Source organism: Rattus norvegicus, chromosome 13 (assembly GCF_036323735.1).
Source record: "Rattus norvegicus strain BN/NHsdMcwi chromosome 13, GRCr8, whole genome shotgun sequence".
NCBI lineage: Eukaryota > Metazoa > Chordata > Mammalia > Rodentia > Muridae > Rattus > Rattus norvegicus.
Window position 1 is genome coordinate 98304392 of NC_086031.1, and position 8830 is coordinate 98313221.

Below are 8830 nucleotides of genomic sequence, written 5' to 3' on the forward strand. Positions count from 1 at the left end.
GTCCTGAGCACATGGGAGTTTAACAGGCCCATAAATATTAGACACTATCTCTCCTGAGCTCTGACAGCTCCTGCATCCATTCGTCTCAGTGCTTTGCTGCTTCTCTGTACATGGAGGAGTTTTCCAGCAGTGTTTTATGGCCCACTTAAATTGCCATTCACGTCCATAGGCCATAGAGGGGAAAGGGAAGGGAGGATTATAGAATGACCTACTCAGTGCTATAAATGCCCAGCACTGATTGAGTTCTCTTCTTTGTACCATCCGTCTTGTCCTGGGACCTCGACAGATGCTGAAAAGGGTACATTAACTTCTTCATGTCATGGGAGGATAAGGTGCTGGGAGAGGATTTCCAAGATTCTTCTCGCTAGAGGGCTCCTCTCTGGAGAGGGGGACAGATTCAAGTTACCTCAGAACCTAGCATAGAAATTCCCACAAGTTAGTAACTTAATAAAATTATGTTAGACAAATAAACTAATAACTCACTTCTATGACACCATTGAATAAGTCTAGAACATTCTTCCTCAGAAACATGTCACAAAGTACTCAGCTCTGGCCAGCAGCCTCTGTAGGGCTACCCCAGTTCTCCAGTGTAGGCTACCCCAGTTCTCCAGTGTAGGCTACCCCAGTTCTCCAGTGTAGGCTACCCCAGTTCTCCAGTGTAGGCTACCCCAGTTCTCCAGTGTAGGCTACCCCACTGATCCAGTGTATCAGAGTCTAAAATCTTCTAAAAGAGTCTTTGCTGTGATCCATCAGGGTAGCTGAAGGGTTATTGTTCTAACCCTAATGATGGTTACAAGCAAACCCACTAAATATAATATCTGCTTCAGAAATGAACTTTGGCCCTTGAAATACCGATCACATGATCACTTGGAGGCTCACTTCAGATAAGGCTTAGATTCTGTTTATCTCTTCCCAGTGAATGAACCCTTTTATCAAGTCATCTACAGCTTCCTGTGCCTAGCTTTAGCTGAGAACAGAAGCTAGAAACTCAAACACAAGAGCAACAAATAATGAGGCAACTGTGGTGGCTTGAATGTGCTTGGCCCATGGGAAGTGGCACTAGTAGGAGGTGTGGCTTTGTTGGAGGAAGTGCATCACTGTGGGCATGGGCTTTGAGGTCCCACGCTCAAGCTCTATCCAGTGGGGAAGAATGCCCTCTTGGCTGCCTACGGAAGCAAGTCTCTTTCTGCCTGCCTTATCAGATCGAGATGCTGTTTCCCTGGATGCTGCCAGGCTTCCTGCTGTGATGATAATAGACTGAACCTCTGAAACTGTAAGCCACCCCAATTAAAAATTGTTCTTTATAAAAATTGCCTTGGTCATGGTGTCTGCTCACAATAATGAAACCCTGACTAAGACAGAAGTGACATTACTGATTTAGACATTGTCGTTAATCTCCCACAATACACGGAAAACTTTAACCGTGTCACCTGCATCTCCTTCTACCTTATTCATTGTTTCTCCAATCATTGTTCACTGGATTGTCACAAGGATATAAAAGTTGTTCTCTTTGGTGATACAGAGGAGGGCCCATTGTTCCAAAGAGCTCTAGCTCTATGCCCAGAAATGGAGTATCATTTTTGAAGCAACACTTATTGAACTACAGTGATTCTAGTCAAGAAGGACCATCATCTGCCTCCATGGCCAATTATTATAAGAACCAAATTTATTCATTCAATGTGTGTAGTGCATGTATATATATGCACCACATGTGTGCGGCTACCCATAGATGCCTGAATAGGATATCAAATTTCCTATAACAGGAGGTTCAAATAGTTGTGGGCTGCCACATAGAACACAAATTCCTATCCTCTGCCAGAAGAACACAGAACAAGTACTCCTAACTGCTGAGCCATCTTGCCAGCTCCATAAGAATAGAATGTAGTGAAGAAATGGTGGTCTTCTGCTTCTATGTCATTGACAGGACATGTGTTTTGGATGTAGGGATGGGAGACAGAGAGGAAGTTACCGTGTGGCTACAGCAACTGTTCCTTGGACACCTAGGAACAGTGACCTTCAGTTTTCCAAAGGTCCCCATGTCAACAGTTATGCTTTCATGTGTCCTTAACAATTTGTTTTTGACAAATGAGTTGCTGCTGTTGTGGTGGTGGTGAGTGTTCTCTTATTTGTAAAGGTTTCCAAACCCCTTCATAACCCATTTAGCCTAATTCCTGGCCCAAAGCCCTGCCAGTCTCTTGGGGCTGCCACAACAGAAAAGAGAGTAATCAAGTAATCTCGAATAGACAAGCATTCTCCCCCAGTTCTGTAGGCTGCAGATTTTTCCTTTTTTTTTTTTTTTTTTTTTCGGAGCTGGGGACCGAACCCAGGGCCTTGCACTTGCTAGGCAAGCACTCTACCACTGAGCTAAATCCCCAACCCTAGGCTTGAGATTTGTAAACCAAAGTGTCAGTGCACGGTGTTCCCCCTGCTCTGGGGAAGCCAGAACTCCTCCTCTTCTAGTTTAGGTGGTGGCAGCCCCCTCCACATTCCTTCACTCGTGACTGTCTACCTCTAAATGCAGCCTCTTTCCTCACATGGCCTCCGTGTGCATCTTCTGTGTCTCCATGTCTGAGATTCCCTTTCTTTCTCCCATAAACACACCAGTCACTGAGGTTACAGTCCCCATCTAGCATGTGCTCCCTCCCTTTAACTGGATCATTTCTTCAGACACATTATTTCCAGGTGAGTCCCATTCTCAGTTAAGAGGCTAAAATGTGAGCATACTATCTTGAAGGAGATAAATTATTTCTTTATAACCCAGGGCACAGAACATGCCATGGCTGAGACCGATATGACATGCAGAGTTGTCGTGCTTACTGTAATCCAGAAGCACTGTGGGGTGAGCATGTTGATGTACATATACTTGTAACACTAGTAGTCCCAATGCTGAGGCAGGGGGATTACATGAATTCAAGGTCAACCTGGGCTAAATAGAAAGACTCTATCTCAAAAAATCAAACAAATAAATGAACAAAAGTTAACAAAGCAAGAACAAAGGAATGTTAGCAGCTGAGCAGTCAGTGTATCAGAAAACACCATGGCTGTATCATTGTTACACAGAACCCAATTAAAAGTTAGCATAGGGCTGGGAAGATGGCTCAACAGGTATGAGGGCTTGCTGTGCAAGCTTGTAGACATGAGATCGAATTTCCAGAATCCACAAAAAATTATCTATGGCTCATGTGCTTATACTTACATCATTGATGGGTAGAGATGGACAGATCCTGGGAACTTACTGGCCAAAATGTCAAGCTGCCGTTCAATAAGAGACCCTGTCGTAAAAGGATAGGCTAGCCAGCAGGCGAGATGGCCCAGCAGGCAAAGAAAGGTGCTTGCCACCAAGTCTAATGACCTAAATTCCATCCTTAGGACACATATAGTGGAAGGACAGAAGGGATTCATCCAAGTTGCCCTTAGACATGCACATGCATGCTGTGGCACACATGTATGTGGGCACACACAATGAATGGATGGATAAAATGTATACACTTAAAAATAATAGAGCAGAGGACAATAGAGGAAGGCAGCAGATGTCCTCTGGCCTCCACTTGGCATTGTCCACACACATGCATGTACCCCTACAATACACACACTCACATCAATATATCAAGAAAGATCTACTCTGACTACTGGAAACACTAGACCCTGAGGGCTATCAGATTTTAACCACACCATTTGTCCAGAGCCTACATTCCTCCACTTGCTCCTTTTCTCTCTGCCTCTGTCAGCATAAAAGCCCCACAGGAGCAGAAATGTCTGCTTTGTTCGTTTCTGTCTGCTCAAAGCTTTACTCATGTCCTGGTACACTGGACACATTCAACACGAACCTTCTCAGTAGAAGACTAAAGGCGAACGCTAACAAGGGAATCCATTGAATGCCTTTCCTATTGTCTTCATGGATTCCTAGGGTCTTAAACTGGTCCATCCCCTGCATCTTTCTTAACCTACCCAGTGGTAGAAATGGATGCCCTTCAAACATAGCTTTCCTAGGTAGTTAGACCAAAAAAACAAATAGACAAACATAAACAGACAAGAACAAAGAAATATTTGTAGCTAAGTGGCCAGTGTACCAGAGAACATCATGGCTGTGCCATTCACTTACACAAAGACCAATTAAAAGTGAGCATAGGGTTGAAAAGATAGATGAAAGGGTACAAGGGCTTGCTGTGTAAACATGTTGGTCCTTTTACCAACAATACCTATTTTTAAAGAGCTGCTCATTTATATATCTGGTCATTTAATGGTTTAGAATAATCCTCAATACAAATGAAATAAAAACACTCTAACATTATAGAATGATTAAAATGTGCAAGTATCAAAAGGTGAGAGAATTCCTGCCACCATAGTGTGGTTGACTAATTCATTGATGAACTGGTCAAGTGCTTAAGCCTTGTTGGTCACAATGACGATATATCATAAAGGAAAGAGAAGAGAAGAAAAAGGAAATCATAGTAGACAAGAGGCATCTACGAGAAGCAGAGGCCAAAGCAGAAAAGATGGCGGAGACTGGTAATAATGAGGGAGACAGTGAAAAGTGAGGTGGTGGCAAAGGGCACAAGAAATCCGTGGGAGGCAAATAGAGGACTTCCCAGGAGCCAGACATCGAATACTGCTTTCTGCCTCATTCTCTCTGGGGAAATCCATCAGGCCAGCTCCTTAGAATAATTGAGTTAGTTAACAAAATAATGGCAGTTCAAGTCCAGCACCATAGTGAACACCCAGAATCCCAGGTCGTAGGAGTCTGAGCCAGGAGGATTGCCATAATCACAAGGCCAGTTAGGGCTACATAGTGAGTTCCAGGCTAGCCTGGTTCACAAGTGTGAAATGAAAGCAGGTTTCATTATGGTGTTTTCATTCACATTTGTCACTGTGGTTTGTCTTTATCTGCCCCTCCCCCACTGCCCATTCCTGCTCATCTCTCTTGCCTTCAAGGTTTCTTTTTGCCCTTCTATCTAGGGGTCCCACTTTACATTTCACACATTCCACTCCATTCTCTTCCTCTCTCTTCTGCTAGGATTTCTTTCTTCCTTCTCACAGTCCTCTTCCTTCTTTCGCATCCTTCATAATGGAATTGTATTCAGTCATAGGATGATGAAATTGAAATTGATAGCACTGGGATCATTATGGTCAGTGAAAGAAGCTGTACATGAAAGGATGAAGAGTCTAGATGTAAGTGTGTGTGTGTGTCTGTGTGTGTGCATACACGTGCATGTGTAGGGGAGGGGGTTTGCACATGTGCTTATGGCTTTGTGTTTTATAGACTTGTGTGAGTGTGTGTGAGCGTAAGTGTGTGTGTTTCATCCTTCTGCAGTTCCAGTATGTATACAACCTTCTAACTCAGGCCCCAAATCTGAAAGACTTGACATATGATTCTGGGCTCTCAGTTTCTAGAACTAAAACCTAATCGTCTCAGCTTGGCTGTTGTAGGACCCAAGCCAGTCTGCAGCAGCTGGTTATGCAGTAGATTGTCAAGGTGACCTCTCAGGCTCTCATGTTTACACAGTAAGCACCATACCTACTGAGCCGTCTCCCCAGCCCCATGATTGGCATGCTTTATTTTCACCATTTACTGTTGGCTCGAATGGTGCCCAACATTGGAAAAAAAAAAACATTTCACGTTTTCACAGAGTCATCTTTTTTCTCAGAATTACTTTCTGTTCCTGGCTTCATCAGTTGGGGACTATAACAGGCCACAGTGACTACAGAGCAGTTCTGAGATCCATTACCGCCTAATCAGCCGAATTGTTTCCAACTTAATTATAATCTCTTTATTGACATAAATCATATTTTGTAGGTTAGCTAGTGCTTATGGAGGTATGTGTTTGAATATCAATTAACGTTGATTAACACTGTGAAGGTGTCGGTTGAAGCCCTTTTAACTCAAGTGCTTATAGAAGAATTATCTTGCCTGTTTAGAAATGCTCAAAATCGAGAAAACAGAGTGGTTTTGAGGCATTCTCTGAAGAGACAAGGTAAATGTTACATGCTTCCATATTCTGTACGGCACCATTGGGTTTGATGGACAGAGAAACCATACAAACAGGCCGGAGCACTGTCTGTATGGATTTATGACTATGTGATTCTTGGGTCAAAATACAGTTAGGTAGAAATAAAAATCATGCTGTATGATAAAATGAAAACAGTTCTAACATCATTTTGCTGGTGAAAATTGCTGTGTTTATAGAAAGATAAAGAGAGGGGGATATGTCCTATGGAGGTGTAGTCAGGTTCAGGCTGAGGCAACTCTCCCCATGGGGAGGGGATTCAAGAGGGTAGTAGAGGTAGGGGGAGAGAGAGAGAAAGGGGGAAAGAGAGAGAGAGAATAGAGAAGTAGAGGCCAGCCATGAGCACATGGAAAGAGAGGGGAAGGAAATGGAGAGAGAGGGGGAAAGAAAATGGGGAGAGAGAGGGAAAGGGAATGGGGGAGAGTGGGAGCAAGAAGTCAAGAGCAAAGTGAGAAAAGGGGGGCAAGCAGCCCCTTTTATAGTGAGTCAGGCATACCTGGCTGTTGCTAGGTAACTGTGGGGTGGAGCTTAGACAAAATGCTAACAAAGATGCTTTCCCACCTCTCTATAAAGCTATCTAAAGTTAAAAGTATGAATCAAAACTCCATGAATACACCCAGTAGACTACACATCCTCCCTTGGCAGCATGGTGTCCCACAAGCGAGGGCGGCTGTCTTCATTTACTTCTTTACTGTGATCAAACAGTGACCACAAACAACTGTAGAGGAAAGAGTTCATGTCAGCTCACAAGGTATAGTCCATCACCAAGGGAAGCCAAGATAGAATCCAGGAGGCAGAAACTGAAGCAGAACTCATGGAGGAATCCTGCCTGCTGTCTTGCTCCCCTTTGTTTGCGAAGTTTGCTTTCTTATATAACCCAAGACTACCTGCTCAAGGGAGGCTCTGCCCAAAGCAGCCAGATCCTCTACCACAACCATTCATCAAGAAGCTGCCTCCCAGGTCAATCTGATGGGGGCAACTTCTCAACTGAGTTCACTTTTTCCATGTGACTCCAGGTGCTTCTCCAGTTGCTTATGTGGCTGCTCGGGTCTTCTGGTCCTCGCTGCTGCCTAGCATCTCCAAAATGTCAGACTGCACATCATACTGGGGGGACCAAATGAAAATCTCTACTTCAGGGACAAACACACATTGCTTTTACACTGTTGTAAAGCCCCAGTATTACAGATGAACTACTGTCAACTAGGGGATACCTGTATATTTTAATTTACTTCATGTTTTTAATTTTTCTACAAAGAGAAGAACAAATATATAATGTATGCTGATGTCAGTATTAAAAAATAGCCTTGTCGGAAGAAAAATCAACACAAGCATTGCTGTTGAACGAACACTTGCAAAGAGCAGGCCCAATGACATGGAAGGGTCAAGATTATGTATTACACACTATTGTCTGTGTGGTCAACAGTGGGTCTATATCCAGCGTTTTAATAAAGTGCTGCACTCTTCACTTTAAGGAAGTAATTATTTACAGCTGAGTAACCATGTGACTCTTCAGAGGCAAGTGCAACAGAACCCCTAAATAACAAAAATGAAAGCTGATAAAATTTTATTTTAAGACGTTATGTCACCATAAGAAAAAAGTGTCAATTCTAGTGAACATATTCATGTATTTAGTCCATCTACAATGCTGATATGAGTCACAGTAACAGTTGCAAACGCTGCCCTGTGAGAGATACATTCAGATTTAGCTCTACTTCAAGCTTAACTGCCTTTGGGGGGAGTAACCTGGAAATCCGTGCAGAGCGTTAGTCTTCAATGACCAGAATATGATGCAACATTATAGCTTAAAGAGAATCACAAGCACTCTCGCATCTTTCCTGTTATGGCAAGATTAGGAGTGTTAGCTGATGCCTGCCAAGGATCAAAGTCAATGTTAAAAACAACGCTTGGGGATAGCTCTGAGCTGTGTCATGTTCTCAGAAGTGTTTGGTGATGACATGTGGTGTTAGCAAGTGTAGGCTTTGAAGTATTGCCTGTCCAAACTCCATTAGCATGAACCCAGGGAAGGGTAAGTACCAAGACTCCTTTACACTCCATCTGAAGATAGAATGGGGCAGGGGGAAATGGGGAGGAAGAACAAACACATGAAAAGACTGTGATAAAAGACTGACCCAGGAGTAGAAGAAAGAGTAACAATGAAATATCAATGTCTTCTGGAGACTACAGAACGAAGAGCAGTCCGATTATGGACTTCAGAGTTTGTCTCACTCTGATTTGGCAGGAAGGCACATTTTATCATACAGATCAAGCAACTTAACGACTCTCGATTGCAAAGTGAAAGTAATGGTTTCCCACCAGGGTATTTTCTACTTTTTGAATGAATGAATGACTATAACAAGAAGGCAGGGAGTGAAACAGCAATCAATACTACAGAGATCAAATACTATGGGAGTCCCAAAGAGATATTCATTCCATTTGGAGGATTTCGGAGAAGGACTTGGCACATGGCCACATTTGAGGCCTTAAATGAGGGCTAACAGCTTGGAGCTAGTACAAGAGCACTTCAAGGCAAAGAAAGCTTGAGCTAAGAACCATCTCACTAAAACACGGAATACTGAATATGCCCCCAAGGAAACCAGAAAAAGGAGGCCAAAGCCACAGGGCCTCACAATGCAGGCTAGAATGTTTTCTTCATTCTGTACACTTGAGGAGTCTTTAAAGGCACCTGAGTAGGGCCATGACACACCAGGGGGCTCCTGCATTAGTAAGATTTATCTGGTAACAGTGGATGAGACTTGCTGCAGGCAGAGGAAATGAACTGTAGAAGAATCCATTAAAGGACAGGAGATGTAAATAAAAGATAAGAA